The sequence below is a fragment of the Pipistrellus kuhlii genome, unplaced genomic scaffold (genome assembly GCF_014108245.1).
Source record: "Pipistrellus kuhlii isolate mPipKuh1 unplaced genomic scaffold, mPipKuh1.p scaffold_m20_p_2, whole genome shotgun sequence".
NCBI classification, from domain to species: Eukaryota; Metazoa; Chordata; class Mammalia; order Chiroptera; family Vespertilionidae; genus Pipistrellus; species Pipistrellus kuhlii.
In genome coordinates this window covers 50,324,732-50,344,263 of record NW_023425515.1, presented here as the reverse complement: position 1 = coordinate 50,344,263, position 19,532 = coordinate 50,324,732, and the positions used below count along the sequence as shown (strand labels likewise).

Genomic DNA, 19,532 nt, shown 5'->3' with positions numbered 1-19,532 from the left:
TGCCTTGGAAGCAGGTTTTTTTCTGAGAAACGATAAGGGAGGGGAGGTCGCTACCTCCTAGGACCTCCACAGCCTTTCCTCCACCCTCACGCAGACGGACCATCTTTCGGTCATTGCCCCTTCTGCACCCATGTCAGCCTGGTGGGGGCAGGCTGGCTTTGCCAATGGGCTCCAAGTTGGAGGGCGTGAAGTCATGTGTGTGTGTGTGTGTGTGTGTGTGTGTGTGTGGTGTGTGTGTGTGTGTACACGTCCGTGTGTGAGTATGTGTGTGTGCCCATCTGTCTTGGGGAGCAATAATAGTTAATAAATAAATGGCAAAAATAGCCTCAAAGGAGCTGACAGGCAGAAGTCCAGAGCAGCTGGGCGTGGGGCCAGCACCCTGAAATGCCAAATGTGAATCTAGCCAAAAGGGAAAAAAGGTCCACTTCCAGACTGCCAGCGTCGGGGTCTGTTATGATTTCTGGCTCTGGTGTAGCCCCACCCCAGGCAGCCCGAGTGCAGTTCCAGGAACAGGGGGGCCCTTGCTCAGTGTTAGGGTAACAGCCCTGGGGAGAGGGCGCCCAGTCTGGGCCACACAAAATTACGAACGGGCAGGAAGCCGGCAGGTCACTTCCCAGCAGTCCTCCAACCGTCCACCCAGCTGGCCAGCCCTGTGTCCAGCCAGCCGGGGAATGTTCTGGACATCACCACAATCCCCGCCCCCCCCCCCCCCACCCATGGACTCTGCCCCACCTAGACACCCACTTGGGGGCGAGGGATTTGACCCAATGTCCTGGCTGTCACTCGCCCCCATCCAGACCCCTCGTCTTTCGCTGACCTCTCTCCAGCCTTCCCTCCAGCAGGCCTCGCCAGCTCCGAGCTGCCTCGGCACCAGGCCTCCGGAGGTCCGTGGGTGGGTCTGTTGTCCGCTGCTGCCCTTTTGTCTTAATGAAGGTACACAAGGAAGCACATCTAGGAGAAGCGGATGTGTGCCCCCTTGTTCCCCAGTGGTTGTGACCCTCTCAAAACTTTTCAAAGACTCTCTAGACCAGCCCTCTGAGGGGATGCGGGTCACAGGCCTAACCTCACTGCAGCCTCCCTCAGCGGCAGCGGCCCCAAAATTCAGCGGGACGGGGCTCAGCCACCCCCTGGTTCGCACTCCCCCAGGAAAGCCCTGGCCCCAGCTTCCAGGCTGGCCCGTCCGTTCTGGAGGATCTGCCCTGGTCTCTTGGTGGCCACCAGCCAGGGTAAGGATGGGGCAAAGGGAGTGAACACCCAGGACCCAGGACCTAGCCCTTCTTCCACCGAGGCTTTGTTTTATTTTTTTCTTTAGGGGAGGGGCGGGGGAGGTAATGCAATTTGAGAAACGCTAAGCTCCCCTATAATGTGTGGGAACTTGAAAGTACAAACTATATGTAGTTGGGGCAGACCACAGGCCATTTATTGAGGGTGTTTCCCTTGGCAGTCCCTATGCTAAGTGCTTCGCATGTATTACCACACAGAATGTTCAACACAGCCATTGGGGAAGCCATTCTGACTCTGTCTCTGAGTATGGAAAACACTTAGGCTCTGAAACAGCAAGGAGCCTGCCAAGGAGGCACCGCCGGAAGGGGGGAGAGCTGGGATTTGAACCTGCGGCCACAGGGAACACAACTGTGAGCAGGAGGAGTCCCTGCCTGGGGAAGCTGACCTTCTAATGTGGGGAGAGGGGGCACTGAAGGAGGGTGGCCCTCAGAAGGGACAGTGTAGAGTAGGGGTGTCGAACTCAATCAGAGAAGGGGCCAAAATCTAAAATCCAGCCTAAATCGCGGGCCGAATGGTTTACTGAACAGTCATAAACTGTCATTGTGATGGAAACGCAGCGGAGTGCAGTGATGACAGCGCGGTGCGGGCCACATTGCAAGGCCTGGCGGGACGGATTTGGCCCTCGGGCCTTGTGTTTGACACATGTGGTGTAGAGGCTGGCATATTGGGAACTCCGCTGGGGTCAGGGTGGCCAGGAAGCCAGGGTCCCGGAAAGAAATAAAGTTCTCAGGAGCTTGAGATCTCTGGGCACTGGGCAGGAGCTGGCAGGGTGGGGGCTCCTGGGTGCCAGAGGGAAGAGGAGCGAGGACACTGAATGTTTGCGTGTTTCACACCCGGACAAAGGCAAAGCCCGGGAATTGGATGGGCGGAGTCTGACGTGGGATATTTAAAGCCGAAGGAAAGATAAGGAAGGAGGAGGGTCCTGGGGTCCACCCCCAGGTGATATCTAGTTCTCCGGAGGTTGGGGAGCTGGTCTCCTACTTAGAGAGCAAAAGGGAGGAGGCTTGGCACCACTTGCAGCCAAAGCAAACAGATACCATGTTTGCCGGAAAATAAGACATCCTCCGAAAATAAGACCTACTTTCAGGTTTCCTTCTGAGTGAAATATAAGGCATCCCCCCGAAAATAAGCCCCCCACCAGGCTAAACATGAGAGATTTGGTCCATTGATTCTGAAAGAAATGGAGTCACAAGAAATTCACCAGGAAATTCAGGAATTGGGTTGTTATGATGATGTTCCAGAAGATGATGACATGATTGTCATTGAATAAATGAGTAAATTCTTGATACTGTAGGATTCACAGTTTGTCTGGTTTGTGTTGACAACTATCATACTACCATACCGTATACAGGTAATAAATTTCCTTTATTTTCATTTAACAATATATGTATACTGTATTCTTCTTCATGGAAAAATAAGACATCCCCTGAAAATAAGACCTAGCGCATCTTTGGGAGCAAACATTAATATAAGACCCTGTCTTATTTTCGGGGAAACAGGGTACGAGCCTGGGTGCTCCCGAGGCCCCGCCCCCTCTTGTCTGAAGGCCCTGATCCTCCTCCTCCCCCACCCCCTTCCAGTCTTGGGCGATGGCAGCAGCCTCCACACTCTCCCTCTCCCTGAAGGCTCCTCCCTCCGGTTCCACAATCTAGACTGGAGCCACATCCCCTTACTTTCCTACAAAAGAACCTTCTAGAGATCCACAATGCCTCCAAAAAAGGCTACCTGGAAATCTATACGCTTCCCAACCCAGCCCCGCCCACTAGCCAGCCCCGCTTTGCCACCACACTTCTCCCCATTCCTCCCTGTGCAGTCAGCACTCTTGTCTCCCCAGCGGCTAGACTGCAGGTGCCACGCTGTGCCCAGGGAGCGCCATGCCCATCTGTGCACCGGATGTGGGAGGCAAGGGCCCCGACTCGGAGCCAGGCTGCTCGGCTCACTGTGTAAGCCGGGGCACGTCACCGAGCCTTCCACGTCTCAGGGCCCTTATCTGTCATCCTCAAAAAGGGGGTGACAACAGCAGTGCCTGCCTCACAGGGCTGTGGTGGGGGTCAAAGGAGCCGACGTCACTGACACGGTTAGAACGGAGCCCGGGGAATGGGGGCACTGTTTACAGGTTTGCCCCTGCGGGCAGAGTCTGCAGCTCCATGGCCTGGGTTTCCCAGTGCCTAACACTGGGTACTTGTTAAATAACCCAGTCCAACCGACACGGGACTCCGGTGCCTAGACGGAGAGAAAACTGACACTGACAAAAGCAAAGGCCGTTGAGGGAGGGGGATGACTTTTGTCTGGGGACATGCTGAGTCCAAGGAGATGGAAGGACACGGGCCAGAGGGATCATGGATAGAGATCCAAGATCAAGGTTAAGGCCGGAAAATGAAGTGTGCACTGTGGCTACGTGTCTCTCCGCCCCCCAGGACTGTATCATTTTTGTCTCCGTAGAACTCCTCTTCCAGCCTCTGAAGCGAAGTCCTTTCTTATCTGCCCCCACGGCACCTGCTAACGTACACACCTGAAGGACCTTCGGGGGTCAGCGGCTCCGTGTTGCAGAGACGAGGAAACGGAGGCCGAGGCCGAGGCCTCGCTGTCAGGACTGCCGTGCTGCAGCCCGGCACCGCAGTGTCACAGCCCTGTCCCTGCAGCCACCTGGAAACCCCGCTGTCTGCCTCCTCTCTCTGGCCGTGGGCATGTGTCCTGCTCCAGGCCACTTCCCACCTCCTGCCCTCAGAGCAGCCTCTCCATCTCCCCTCTCCCTGCCTCCCCCACAGCCTCCTCCAGCTCTGCCCTCCGAGAACCACCAGGCACAGGCTCAGCAGAAAGTCCCCTCCTCTCTGCTGTCTATAAGCACCTCATTCTGCCTTCTCCTGCCCACCTGGGCGAAGTGAGAGCAGAAGCCTCCGCCTCTGCGTGGGGCTGGACGCTCCCCGTCTTTTCAGGGAGCGGGGACCCTGCCAGCCCCCAAGTTCTTCCCCGCCTGGGAAGGCACGACAGGGCCTGGAGGAGGACACATGCCTGGGACACAAGCCGCCAGCTTTGCGATGCCTCGTTAAGGTGCAGATTCCCGGGGTCTACGCTGGATTTACTGCATCCGACCCTGACAAGGGGCCCAGGAACTGGATTTTCAAATAGATTCCTGGGGAATTCTCACCCACACCAGCTTGGTTGCTGCTGGAGCACCAGCTGAGAGTGTGAGCACTCTAACTGTGCAACCTCAGGCAAGCCTCTTACCTTCGCTGGGCCTCCATGCTCTCGTCCATAAATTACTCTCCAAAAACAAATCAATAAGAGCAGTACCTACTAGTTGATTAGGAGAGTCAACTAAGTTACTCAGAGCTCCGCGCTGTGGGTGGTAATGGGTAGGAACTGGCCATGTTGCCCTAGCTTTAGGCAGGGTAGCTCAGAGAGGTAGATTTCCGTGGAGGGGAAGGATGAAGTGTCCTCTTTCTCTCCACGCCCGGGCCCCGGGGGCTCCTCGGGACAGTGGGAGGCTAGTGGGTAGAGAAGAAACAGAGATTCTGATCCCAAAGCACAGCCCGTCCCACACCTCCGACCACGGAGGGGACGTCAGAGAGCCAGAGGAGCTGGGCCCAGCGCCTCTCCAGCTCCATGGAGGCGGAGGGAGGTCACAAAGGCTTCTCTCCCACCCCCACGGGCCAAGCCGGTAGTTTCCTGCAAGCGTGTCCTCCCAGGGGCCCGGAGAGGTCAGAGTTCACATAAACTCTGACTTAGTGAACAGTCACAGCGAGAGGCACCCGGACACCAGTTCCGGGGAAGGGGCAGCAGCACGTGGGAGAGCACGGGCACCCTCAGGGCGGCACCTTCCACTCGGCTGGCCAGCTGGTGGCTTCTCAGCTCCGGGAAGCCCTAGGCTCCAAGCAGCTGCACCCTTTACGACCACCCGCACCCCAGTGCAGCCAGGTACCCCAGCCTGCCTGCCCAGCCGCTGGCCCGTGCGCCCCAGGCCAGCGTTGTTCCTATGAGGCTAACAGCAGCTCAGGGTGCGGAGGCCACGGAGCCTCCGAGTGGGCAGCTCAGCCTGCAGCGAGCACATGCCCCACACAGCCCTCCAGGGCCACACTCGGCCCTTCTCCCCGGCTCCCAGCGAAGTGTGCCGGCTGGTGCCTCCGTCCACACCCCCTCCCAAGGCCGCCTCCTTTCTCCCCGAGCCTCCTCACAGCTCAGAAGCTCCAGGGTCAGCCCACACACCCCCTTCCCGCTCCAGGCCGGGGAAGAGGGATGCCACACACTCTGTATCTTTTCGTTCCCTTAAGGGAAGCCAGGTCTGTTCTTTAAATCTGGGCTTCAGCCGAAACCAGTTTGGCTCAGTGGTAGAGCATCGGTCTGCAGACTGAAAGGTCCCGGGTTCGATTCCAGTCAGGGGCATGTACCTTGGTTGCAGGCACAACCCCGGTAGGGGGTGTGCAAGAGGCAGCTGGTTGATGTTTCTCTCTCATCGACGTTTCTAGCTCTCTATCCCTCTCCCTTCCTCTCTGTGAAAAATCAGTAAAATATATATTTTTTAAAATCTGGGCTTCAGGTGATTTTTCTGTTATTTTCAGAAAATTCAGAGCAAACGTAAAGAATGAAAGACTACGGGGAAGGCAGGTGAGAACTAATCCTACAGACGTGGCCACGGCCCAGAAAGGCCTCGCCGAGAGGCCGTTACTGCCTCCCAGGGGGCTGCCCCAGCCACTCCTCCCAAATTCTTAACCCCCTTCACCCCCCATAGAGGAAGATCCCACTTCAGACCAGCAGCAGCTACCACAGACCTGTTTGCCAGGGAACTCACCCTGAGGCCCCGGAGGGAGAGGCCGACACACCTTGAAACCAGCCCTCCTGATGGACAGCAGGTGGGCCACACAGGGGCCCCACGTGGAGAAGACAGGAGGTGGTGACTAAGCCGGCTTTTCTAGGCCGTTGTCACCAATGCCAGGGAAATATTCCACTTTAAAAATAAACGTAAAGCGAGAATCCCAAATTAACTCTCCCCAGATAACCCCTTTCCAAAAAAGACCACATCCTAGACCACATGTGGTCATTCGGGGAGGATGTACCCCGAGGACCTCTCCCCAGGCCTCAGCCCCACGCACCGGGCGCTCCTCAGTCCTCTCAGTGCTCAGCTGGGCCCCAGCTCCCTGAGCGTCTCACGGGCCTCGCGGACGGAGCCCGAGGGCCGCAGCTGAACCCTGGTGCTTCCGGCCCTGATGCTAGGGAAGAAGTGGCCTCAACGTGGACAGGAAGGAAACCCTTTCGGAGTGGGAGCCACGCCTCTCCACCCCTTGCACATCACCTCAGTCTGCGCCACACGTGCTGATAATGATAAATGCATTCAGGAGACCGCTAATTACATAATTTCTTTTTTTAAAAATAAATATATATATATTTTTTAAAATATATTTTATTTATATTTTACAGAAAGGAAGAAAGAGGGATAGAGAGTTAGAAACATCGATGAGAGAGAATCATTGATCAGGTGCCTCTTGCACGCCCCCTTCTGGGGATGTGCCCGCAACCAAAGTACATGCCCTTGACCAGAATCGAACCTGGGACCATTCAGTCCGCAGGCTGACGCTCTATCCACTGAGCCAAACCGGTTTCGGCTATATCATTTCTTGCCTAGATTTCATGACCTTAAGAGACCCAGAAAAAGTAATCGTGGTAATAACTGGACTAACATTGCTGTTTACCTGCTGTGTAACTTTGAGCAAATTCTTCCAAAAATTTTTATGGAGCATCCACTACACTGTTCTGCTTGGAGAGAGACACAGACGAATGAACACCGCTAGAGGTGGGCGGGCCACAGGCGCCTATACAGTTCCTTGCCGTTGCAAAGCGAAGTGTCACATACAAAAGACGGGGAAGGGTTAATCCAATCCGCAGGCCCTCGTTTGTGGCTGACGACTGCCAGGAATGTCGTGAGATTTGCTGCTCTGCCGAGATAGCTGAGGCACACGATGTAGTCACTTCCTAAAACGTCCCTGCCGTTATCATAGCTCTGCACCGAGCCATTTATTGAGCCATGTTTGGGGCTAATTGCTGGTGATAAGAGCGACATAAATACACTAAGCCACAGCCATGCCTGACAAGACTGTGTATACCAACCACCAACCGAATTTTCTTCCCCTATTAGATGCCTGCAATAATTTTTAGTGGCCATCATTCTCTCCTGAATCACCGCCATAAACCCTTCCCATCTAAACAAACTCGCCTTTCAATATCTCCATAAATCAGGCTCGGCGTCACCCGCATGATCTCTCTGCTGATGGAGGGAGGCTGGGGGCAGGAGTTCTCAACCCTGTGCCCATCAGCGGCTCCGGGAACACCATGAATGCTGGTGCCCAGGCCGCGCCAGGTGAGCAGGGTTATGTAAAAACTCCTACCTGTGCCATCACGTCCCACACCTTGAGCTCTGACGGGTTACTTAACGTTATCCCACCCAGAAGGTTAATCGCCCACCGTGGGCATGTGAGGTGGAAAACGGAGGCGGACACACGCCCTGCAATCAGCCGTGAGGGAGCTGATAACGCGCCGCAGGAACTGCTATTTCGTGGGATTTCTTGGGAAACAGTGAGGAGTGCTTTTCGGGATTTGTGCAGTATCCATGCTCATGTTTATAGTCCTTACAGTTGAACTTGCCCCCAGGTGAGTCTCTGAGGTTCTCCCCACATTTTACACCTGGAAAGAGGGAGGTGGGGAGGACTCAAGGAGCAGGAAAGGACATCAGAGGAAAGATGAGAAGGGGAGCGAGCAAGGACAGGAGGGGAGGCAAATGGGTGCCCCTGGTGTCCTTCCAGGCATCAGCTGACTCTTCAGAACAAGAGGAGGAGGAGAATGAAAATGAAAGCCCATGTTTTCCTAGACGGGGGTCCCCATGCACATGGCCCCCAGCCTAGAGGACAAGCTTGCCCTGTCCGGGACGAGAGCACCATGAGGGACCCCTCCCTGCCAAGACTCAGAACCCCGAGTGGAACCTTACCTGCCTTCTTCCCACAGTGCTCGACGACTAAAGGTCAGAAAGTCAATAACATTCAGTAAATATCCAGGTATTAACACAGGCAAGGCCCCAGCCCTCAGAGGGCTGACGGTTGAATAGAAAGACTGACAGACAGAATTGCCCACCAAGAAAGACTGACAGATAGAATTGCCCACCAAGATAAAAATTACAAACCAGCATAAGTGCTACAGAGGAAAAAAAGACGAGGATGCTTCTAATTTATTTTTTATATGCTTTAAAATTTATTTTTATTGTCGAACGTATTGGCTGTTTCTAATTTAGACTCACAGCATGAGCTGTTACAAAGGCAGGGCCCCTGGAGGGGCACGAGTCTGCCCTGCCCACGGGGCTGCAGCCTCCGAGGGGTCAGGGCCAAGGCCTTTGCAGGTGGTATTCCTGCCTGGGGCCGGTCATGCAGATGATGGATCCCTCAGGAAAAGGAACTCGGCCAGAGGAAGACTGGGGACTTGGGCATGTTGAGTGAACAAATAAATAGCCTTTCCACTACTACCCCCCCCCCCCCAAAAAAAAAAAAAAGTGAAAATAAAACCTGGAAAATCCACTAAGCAAAAGCAATGACCCTTGGGGAGGAGTCTCATTTTCCCTAGTTTTCTCGTGAAGAGTGAAAGGGACAGAAGTGGGTCTGAAGCAGCGCTGAAGGATATTTGAGTTACGTTTGAGGAGTTGATGGTTCTGGGTTTAAAAATGCATCCTAGAAACGCACTAGGAAGCACTAAACCGCGTTATCGACTGGATGCTACTTGGCAGAAAGACCCCGAGTCTTGACCTCCAAGATGTACCAAGAGGCGATCCTGTGTGTCCCCAAGAGGCCCCTCCCTCCCCTCCCCTGGCCCACGTGCACCACCCTGACTGGATATGAGGCAGCCTCACCCCAGAGCAGAGCTCTCCTAATGTCGCTCTGACCCCCTCTGCTGGGTCTCAGCCACAGAACCACTCAGGGGCTCCGCATAGGTAAACATCTGCTCCCAGGTGCCCCCTCAAGGCTTCCGCGCCGCCTTCCCTCGCAGCATCACTGCAGGCTCAGGAAATGACAAGTCATTTAGTGCCGATCTGAGCCAGACGCCACGGCGAAGGGAGGCCATCACACATTTAAAGCCGTGCATTCCAAAACGAACAGACAACTGCTGGAGAGCAGCTGTGCCTTCTACTGCTTCTGCAGGCACCATGGGGCGGACCAGGGCCCGGCCCACGGCGAAAATCCAGACACTGCATTTGGAGTCAGATCTGGGTTTCTATAGCAGCTCCTACGCTAACGAACTAGCTGTGTGACCTCAATGAGGTCACGCAACCTCTCTGAACCTCTGCCTCCTCCTCTCTGAAACAGGTCTGTAGCTAGGAGCACCCCTACATGCATTAACTTGTTTGGACCAACCAACAACAGACCCTGTCAGTCAGAATCTATTACCCCCACTTTACAGAGAGGAAACTGATTGAGAAAGGGCTAGTCGACTTAGCCAGGATCATATAACCAGGGTTTTCCCCTCGGCCCCTGGGTCCATGAGCCCCAAAGCCAAAGTTTGCTCCATCTTTACCCATCACCTCCTCAGGGCTGTCAGCAGATCACAGTGGTAAAGTCCTTTGTCAGCTATAAAATGCTAATCAATGTAAACGCAGCTGAGTCTTTTGGCTGATATTTGAGCCACTACCTAGGGAATAAATAGAAAGCGACATATTTTTAAGAAGCAGAGATAAAAAAAAAAAAAAAAAAAAAAATTAAAATATATGTATATTTGTGGTTTTTAAAATTTCACATAATTCTGACGAAACCGGTTTGGCTCAGTGGTAGAGCGTCGGTCTGTGGACTGAAAGGTCCCGGGTTCGATTCCAGTCAGGGGCATGTACGTTGGTTGCGGGCACATCCCCAGTGAGGGGTGTGCAAGAGGCAGCTGGTCGATGTTTCTCTCTCATCGATGTTTCTAGCTCTCTGTCTCTCTCCCTTCCTCTCTGTAAAAATCAATAAAATATATTAAAATAAATAAATAAATAAAATTTCACATAATTCTCCTAGGCCAGCAACCACTCTACTCGCATCAAACATATGTTAGCAAATGGGCGTGAGAGGCCCAGGCAGGCCTAGGGGCTGAGTCTGCCACAGAGTTCTGCACCTGCGTTTTCGCTCCAGTAGGCGGACTCTCCCCTCCCTGGTGCTCAAGTCAAACCTGGTTAGACCCCTACCTTCTGCACTCTCAGAGTGGACTTCCCTGAGAAAAAGACCCTTAGACAAGGATTGGGGAACAAGCGGTTTCTCTGGAAGTTCACTCCAGGAAACATTAGAAAATGTGTGGAGGAGTGAGAAAAGGAAGGGAAGAAAGTCACACACAAAAAGTTCCAAGATAGATAAAATTGCCCACCAAGATAACATTACAAACCAGCTGTGGACAACCAGAGCCGAATCCTTCTGTGGGATTGGAAACCCCTGAAAAACACGCCTCAGAGTTAGAATCCCCTCACCCCCGGGGCAAAGAAGCTGGGGTATTTACCCACCAGCATCCAGCAGGCATTGGTTGAGCCTGCTCTGGGGTGGTAACTGCCCAGCATTTCTGAGCAGACAAAGGGGCAAGGAGCCAGAGAAAGCAAGCCCTCAGGTGCTGACAGCTGGACGTCTGGCTGGCAAGAGTGGGAAGGTACATGCCCGGGGAATATGGGCCGGCACTGAACCATCTGCTAAGCTCACTAGCTGCGTGACCTTGGGGAAGGTACTTACTTTCTCTAATGCCAGTTTCTGCAGCCCGGAAATGGGGATAAAAATGTCTTCCTTGTAGGGCTGATATTACGACTAAATGAGGTCGTGTATGTGAGGGATAAGCCCGGGGCCAGGCTTGCAGTAAACATGCAACAGAAACCCGTAAGAGAAACTGAAACTAGTTGAAGGAGGCATCTCCCTGGTCCCTTCCAGCCCCGTCATTTTACTTGATAAAGGATTCTGGACCCAGATGGGGAATGAGACTTTAAAACAGGCAGCTAGCAGATGCCAGCTGGGCAATCTCCTTCCTGCGGAGGAAAGTCCCCAACAATCACCCTTGTCTAGGTTAGTTTGCCAAGGTCTGCCCCAGAGGCAGGGGCTGGACCCTGACAGACTCCGCCCCCTGCAGCTGTGAGTTTAAACAAACACAGATGCCCCCTGGTATGTCCCTTGAAAAATCAGTTCTAGGTCAAATATGTTTGACATGGGAAAATGTTAGTATCTATTAACATACTAACAGCTTTCAAGTCCTATAGTAAAGAATTCTGTTTGCTGAAAACGATTTGGCTCAGTGGGTAGTGTTGGCCTGCAGACTGACAGGCCCCAGGTTCGATTACGGTCAAGGGCATGTACCTTGGTTGCGAACACATCCCCAGTGGGGGGGAGGGGTGTGCAGGAGGCAGCTGATTGATGTTTCTCTCTCATCGATGTTTCTGGCTCTCTATCCCTCTCCCTTCCTCTCTGTAAAAAAAAAAATCAATTAAAAATATATTTTAAAAAAATTTTTTAAAAAGAATTCTGTTTTACCCGGTATTTCCTAAACTTATTTGACACAGAGCTGCATGTGTGTATGTGAAACATCCATTAACGTCCCTTCAAAGGACGTTGAGTGGGAGAGTCTGAGCTAACGGCAGTCCTAGAAGCTAGGACGCAGGTTGAATCATCTTGGAACTCCCTCGGCCCAGCACAGTGCCTGGTACACAGGAGGCGCCTAATAAATGGTTGTTGTCTGGAGGAATAGGGAGAAGTCAAAAAGAATGGCTTAATAATCGTTCTCCAATCTGTGAAGTGATATCGTCCCGGCAGTGCCAGGCAACAGCTCTCTGTTTCCAGGAAGACACACATGTGAAATGGCAGAGGAGGGGTTTGGGAAGCCCTGCTCGGAGTTTAGGATCACAATCCCCGAAATAGGCTTCCCCGCAGAGCTCCATCGCTTCCTCCTGCGGAGGTGTTGGTCTAGCACTTCGGCACGGCACAGAGTCCGCGTGCAGCTGTCCACCCACCCTGCCGCCCATTCACGCGTTCATTCATTCATTCATTCAAACAAACCCTCACTGAGCACCTTCTATGTGCCAGGGCACTGAGGCTGGCACTAGGTCCCTCAGGAATCCTTCCAAAAGCCAACTAGGACTTCAGTGAACCTTGTGATAAAAAAAAAATAAATAAAAAAAAGCCCAGGGAACCCTTAAGGGAAAGGGAGACAGGACCACCCAAGTGTGAGGTCAGGAAACCTCAAGCCCTGAAGCCACAGCTCCCAGAGAAAGAAGAGAGGGTAGGGGTGGTGAAGGGGGGTGGATTTCACGCTGACACATGAGGCTGGCCTACACAATAAAGCCACTACTGTTTCTGATGTTTGTTTGTCTTACCGCCCCCCCCCCGCCTTTTTCTGTGACTATGTTTCATTGTTCCCCAAGAGCATCCCTGCCCCCGCTTCCAAGCTCTTCCCCATCCCCACACTCAGAGTTCCAATCTCCCCTTCCTTTCCTTCCCACTCCTTCTCCTTCAAACCATCTCCTAAGCCCCTACCTCTAGCCTCCCTCTTCCATACCCGATCTCCTCATCCTTCACTATCCGTTCCAGACCTGGATATCCTCAGGGTTTTTACTATCCACTTACCAGACAAATTAAATGAATAAACCAAGACTAAACTGAGGTCCTTCTTTCTGCTAAATTCCCCCAATCCCCACCAATGGTGAGCCGTGGACTGCTCTGCCTCAAACAGGAAGTGGGGCTGGGAAGGGTTGGGAGGAGGAACAAGAGGAGAATGTGAGTCCAGGTCTGGGGGACCCTTCCCCTCCGATTCCGCCATTACCACTCGCCTTCCGGGTCTACATCTCCGCATCAGTACTCACACCCGCCCCACCTGCACAGCTCCAGGTGGGTCCACAGTGATCTGCTTCCTCTGCACGGAAGCTGAGATGGGCACAATGATAGGACACGCCAATGGGCTTTAGGAGGCAGTCCTGCTGCTGCAAGATCCCAAACCACAGAATCCCAGGGTTGGGGCTGACCTGAGCGGTTATCTGGTTCAAAGATCCCAAACTTAAGAGTTGGTCATCAAGACCACCGGGGGAACTTTGAAAACTACAATAGATCCAATCCTGGGCCCCACCAAGCAGAACGCACCATTTCCTCAGTAACAAGCCTGGCAGACAGCCATCCAGGTTCCACTGGACCATCTCCACTGGCACAGCTGGCTACCCCAGGAGGCATCTGGTGCTGAAACCCCAAAGGCTAGGAAGGGAATTCCTACCTGGAGCTGAAATCTATCAACTATTTCCACCCATCACCCCTTGGGAGCAACCGAAAATAAATGTAGTCCCTCTTCTATATACTGCCTGACAACAGGGATCCCAGCAGTAATGGCTTGCCCGTCGCTCCGGGTTTTCTTACCTTGCTACAGCCTGCTCTCCTCCCAGCTAAATGTCCCCATCCTTCCCGATGTTCTCTGAGACGTCAAGGACTTCCAGTCCTCTGCATTCTAGCACGGAGCAAGGTGCTTCACAGGGGGCTTCGATCCTCCTATGAACTGGCTTTGCCTATGGACCGAACGTCGGTCTTTCCCAGGAGCCAGCCCAGGATACAGACGCACATGAAGCTCCCATAACTGGAAACCCCCAGATTTTGTTCAGGCTGCCGTAACGAGAGATCTTCTCTGCCCTGCACACAAACGTTGCCCTGAGATAAGGCTTTCCAACAGTCATCACAAAGTTTTGTATTTGGGAGAGGAGATGGAACGCTGATCCCACCCTCCATCAGCTAGCCATCCTCCTCTGGCACACATGGATGACGGAGGCTCTGCGACAACCGAACGTATGTAACTGCACCCGGAGGGTCTACGGGCCCCTGTCGGAGCTCCCGGAACCAGCTGTTTCCAATACCAACACAGGCTCCTGCTCCCGGGAAGCAAACGACCACCATCTGGACCTACCACAGGAAAACTGATAGATTAAACAGAGAGGGCAGCCGGAGACCGGGATGGCAGGACACAGGCTTTATTGGAGAGAAGGGTACCCCTGCCGACTGCTTCCAGAGAAAGGACGCATAAGAGAGCAAGGGCCGGGGTACAAGCACCTTTAAGGATAGGGGGCGGGGCTTAGGGCACTCAGCACGTGCTGATTGGTGATTAGGGACCTAGGGACTTAGGAATGGGGACTTAGGGTATTTGGCAGGTGCTGGTTGGTGGTTCAGAGCTCAGGAATGTCTGGCCGCAGGTGGGGTTTACGTCTGTCCATCAACTGGAGGAAGAGAGGCTCTATCAATAACATTAACCGAGGTGCGAGAGGGCAGCGAGGGGGCAGCTGTGGACTGGAAGCTGCCCAGCAAGAGGTAGGGAGCTTCCACATGGGGTGCCCTTCTCCCCAGCACGCACCCCATCTCCTGCTGGGACCAAGGTGGGAGCTCCGGTCACATCACTCCGGAGAGGAGGAGGCCCGGCCCAGCACAGGCTCCAGCCCTGACTCCTGGCCGGGGCCCCGCGGTGCAGGGAAGCGGCTGTCCAGGCCTGTGAAGCCGGTTTTCAGCACTTCGGAGAGGCTGGGCTGGTCTCCGTCATGGGGTTTGAGACACTGTCCATGTCCTCTCTGTACAGGAACATGAGCACACCGTTCTACGTTCCACAAAACACAGACCTCCTGCTCTCGCTTCGGATAAAAACTTACACTGAATTATTAACAATGAACATTCTGCGAATACAGCAGCTGATCACTCTGCTCCTCGCTGGGTCTCTGCCATTCCCACAGTCCTCCTCACAGGAACAGAGGCATCCCTGGGGTCTGGGAAACGAACCCCCCTCTAGGAGCCCTGCTCAACCCCCCACCCCAGAGGCTTCTGCTCCCCTCCAAGCACCTCCTTCCCACCCATAGAGGAGGCAACATAATCGAAAGCAATTAGCAAAAATAATTAGCAAATGCAATTAGCCTTGAGGCAAGACATGGAGACCCTCCTCAGCTGCAAAAGCAGCACCAACCCCCAGCCCCACTGCTGTGCGGCTGGGAGTTCACAAAGGCCGATTTCTCCGTCCTGGAATGCGGGTGTTGGAAGTAATTGGTAGCAGGCGATCCCCAGTTTCCGGCAGTTGCAGTGGAAGTGTGTCCCCCTCCACACCACCCAGGCGGTCAGCCAGGTGGTGGTTGTCAGGAGCACACATGGGGCAGCCATAATGACCCACCGAACAGGCCTCAGGGCCAAGTTCCAGAACCAGGAGGCAGCCCTTCAGTGGGGCTCACCAGGCAGCTGAGTGGTGAGTACCAGAAAGACAGAAAGGGTGTTTGAAAGGGGTCAGAGGGGCTAATCACTCAAGTCTAGCACCTGGTCTCATTATGGAAAGGAGGGGGGGGGGGGCGTGCATCCAAGGTACTTTCCTAAAAAGTCAGAGGTCAAGGTCAGAAGGGCGTTCAAGGCCCATAATCAGAAAGGCAAGCAGCCACAGGAAGCCACCCACCAGCCAAGAATAAACAGGACAGAGCTGCAAGGATCTCCTTTCAAAGTCAACACAAAGGCTTCCCAGGCCGACCTCCATCACCTGGGCCAGCCATGGAACTGTCAGACACACACACCCAGGGCCAGCCCACGCAACTGACACATCTGCATAACACGCATACACTATCTGTGGCCAGCCCACACCAGACACACACACACACACACACACACGCACACACGCACGCACGCATGCACAGCCGATTGCTGTACCCACCCCTTGGCAGCCACAGCAGTCGGCTCCCGCCCCCATCAATCCCTAGCCTCCTCCCTGCAGGCACTCACACAGTCACAGACATCACCCACACAGTGCCTGCGCCTTTCTGATATCTTGAACAACTGGTGACAGGTGTGGGTTCAAACAGGCACAAAGGATGAAATGCAGAGAATCACTAAGTTTCTCCAAAAGGGTCAGAGGGGAGAGCAGGAGCTGCAGGGAGGCTGGGTGGAGGAGGGGTCATCCCTCGCTGCAAGGACAGCCTCCTCCGGCTCTCCAGGCCACCTCCTCTCACAGCTCTTCCACCACTCCCGGGACCCACAGGGGGTCAGAACCGGCTCCTCAGAAACCACCTCAGGCAGGTCTAATGTGGCTGCAGAATAATAATAATACCCCGCACGGAACAGAACTCTCTACTTCCCAAAGAGCTCTTCCCCCCATTATCACCTCCTAAAGCAACACCAGACAGTGGGGAGCGCTCCTCCCCTTGGCAAAATGACCGCCCACCCTCGCAAGGCTCACAGACTTTTCTCCAAAATAACCTTTAATAGCTAAGCATATGCGATCGCTGTGCGAGCGTGCTTGTTTGTGTGTGAGTGCCTGCAGACCTTTCTGTGGCAGAGTGGGATACAGTCAAACAAAAAATGAGGTTGCCATGGCAACAGGCTCCGGCATCATCACAGCCTATTAACACAAGTGAGGAATGTGTTTGGCAGATGCTCGCGTGTTATTTATGGTATGGGTGTAACAGAGGGACTTGTAGCACGCAAAGGAGGAGGAGAAAAAAAAAAACACAGCCCTGTGACGCTCCTACTGTACTCCACGGAGGAGACCACAGGGAGACGAGAAGAGCACAGAAGGAGAGGCCGCGGGGCTGCAGGTGGCGAGTAAGAGATGGAGAGGAGCCGGCAGGCAGGCAGAGGAGAGGAGAGGCGGGCAGAGAGCAACAGGGGAATAAAGGGAGGGGGGGGGGAAGTGAGAGAGAAAGAGCCGAGAGTGGGACAGGAGGACACCAGGGGGAAGAGCTAGAGCCTGAGATGTGGTGAAGGGGAGAACACACATCATCCCCCCAAAAAGGACTGCCCCACCTCGCCTCCCCATTCTCTCTGAGTAGAATCCATCCCAAGGCACGTGTGAAGAAACCAGACGTTCTCTCCCTCTAATCGGAGCCAAGGGAAGCTCCAAACATACACGAGGGGCTGGGGAACAATAAAGCCCCAGGGTCCGAGGGCCAGCCTCGCAGGAGGTTTCCAGAGGGTCGGCTATGTGCCCAGGGCCCCGCTGCCCCACCTCCCTGGACCAGGGTCCTCATCGAAGAAACAAGCACGTGCGTCCCTTGGACTGAGGAATCCTGAGTTACATGGGTTTCTCCTCTTCTGCCATCGCTTGTCTAGCACAGTACCGGGTACTTAGGAGGGATGGCATCTGACCCAAGCCAGCCTCACCTGCCTGCCACGCTGGGGTAACCTGAGGCAGACGTTCATGCCAGACCGTCCCACTTGCATTTATTTCCCCACCATTGCTCAAGAAATAAAAATGTTATGACAGGCACCATCAGAAAGGTAAATCAAAGACAAACAAAAAGACACAGTTTTCTCTGAAGCCAAAAAGAAACAATGTTAGCCTTCCCTTGTAGGGACCATTCGGAACAAGCTCTGCTATACTCAAGGGAGGTCTTGAGAGGTTACGCGTAAACCCACCCTAAAGCCTACACCCAAGCAAAGGTCTCTAAAGACCCCCGTGGGTGGAACGGGCCGGGGTGCGGCACGGGTGGCGATGGGGAGGAGAAGGGAGGAGCTGGCCTGAGGAACTAGCAAGGGGGACCAGGCACTGTTGCTGCCAGGACATTCTCAGGCTAAAATGCAGCTGGAGTCCTTCAGGTTCAGCGCTCTTTCCCTGGGATCTGACTCCAATCTCTGGAAATCACACATGCAGGATGCTACGGCTGTCATCAGACCCTGCCTTCCAGTCTGGTCTGAAGGATCCAGGAAGTCTCTAGTGCTCTGTGTGGAGGACATGCCCTTCCCCCTGCAGAAAAGCTACCCCAATCCGAGCCAGGAACCACCCCCAAAATTGCCATACCCACGTGACAGCTCGGGTCCTCAGGTCAAAGGAGTGGAAGTCTTTCAAGCACTAATAGTAACAGTTAATTTTTTTTAAAAAAAAACCATCACCTCTCGGTAGGTTTCTCTCAAGCTCAAAGCTGATGTCTAAAGTTTTCCTTCTGATCCCAGATTAAAAAACAAAACAAAACAAACTTCAACTTAGCATTAACCACCCCACCTCCTCCACACGTTGGAACCCAACCAAACTGGCAACAGTTACTAAATCCCGCCTAAGTGCCCTGCCCTGTGCTAGACAAGAGAGGATAGAAGAGGAAAAACCCATATAATTCCTGAGCCCAAGGGGATTCCATTGAATGAGAAGCAAAACCAACGGAGCCTGGAGAGCAGTCAGTGCTCCCCTCTGTGGCTCTGACTCCACTGCTCCCATGAAGAAGAGGGAGAGGCCGGCACAGCGGGGAGGGAAGGAGAGGGCTCCTGGCAGGCGAGAGCGGGGACCGAGGAAGGTAGAACTCTCAAGGAACCTCTCGTGATTCTCTAAAAGAGGAACCTGAGGCCCAGAGAGCTTGCGGCTGCCCTCTTTCCCCGTCACAGAGCATTTGGGAGTGCAGCCAGAGCCCTGGGGTGCACACCGGTGCTATTCCCTGGGTGAGAGTCAGGGGCACAGGAGAACCCCGCAAGAAAGAGTGCGCCCTCCACAGGATCAAAGTCTGAGAAAGGCATCAGAGTTGAGGAGGAGGAGGAGGAAGGCAATGACAATGGAATATATTAGGGGTGTCGAACTCAATCAGAGAAGGGGCCAAAATCTAAAATCCAGCCTAAATCGCGGGCCGAATGGTTTACTGAACAGTCATAAACTGTCACTGTGATGGAAACGCAGCGGAGTGCAGTGATGACAGCGCGGTGCGGGCCACATTGCAAGGCCTGGCGGGACGGATTTGGCCCGCAGGCCTTGTGTTTGACACATGTGGAATATATAGTTAAGAGGTTCTACAGGGAAGGCAAACAGGGCACTCAGAGGGCTGCAGTGGGCACCGTGGTCAAGAGACCACTAGCCTACAACACGGGCCCACTGGAGCTAAATGCAAACCGCAGGCTCAGCAGGGTCAATGGATGAGGTCCATGGAGCCACAGACCAGGGGACTGCTAAAAGGAGAAGGTGTGCCCATCTGGTCTCACCCTGAGGGCAGGATGGCAAGCATTCCTCTCTCCCAGTTACCAAAGTTTTACTTCTCCCAAGTCTCACTGTGTTCACCCAACCAGTCCCAGCAGGGAGAAAAGAAACACCCCACACCTCAGGCAAGAACCAGGATCATCCATAGGAAGGGGTCACAATGTCCAACACTAGCTTTTCGCTCAGGCAGAGAGGGGGACTGCCACCACACATCCCAGAGGCTCCCTTCCTACCTTTGCTGGCAGCAGCTTTCTGGCTTGGGGCACTTTTGTAAACGGAAACAATCTGTCCGTCCCAGCCTCAGGCAACCGGCAAGGTTATCATTTCTCTTGCTTGAG

General features: G+C 53.9%; 1 protein-coding gene across 2 annotated transcripts in view; it reads right to left on the bottom strand.

Moving 5' to 3' along the window:
* Positions 1 to 19,532, bottom strand: part of ADCY5 (adenylate cyclase 5) — a 154,035-nt gene that overhangs the window by 132,517 nt on the left and 1,986 nt on the right. The gene's annotated exons all lie outside the window — the stretch shown is intronic.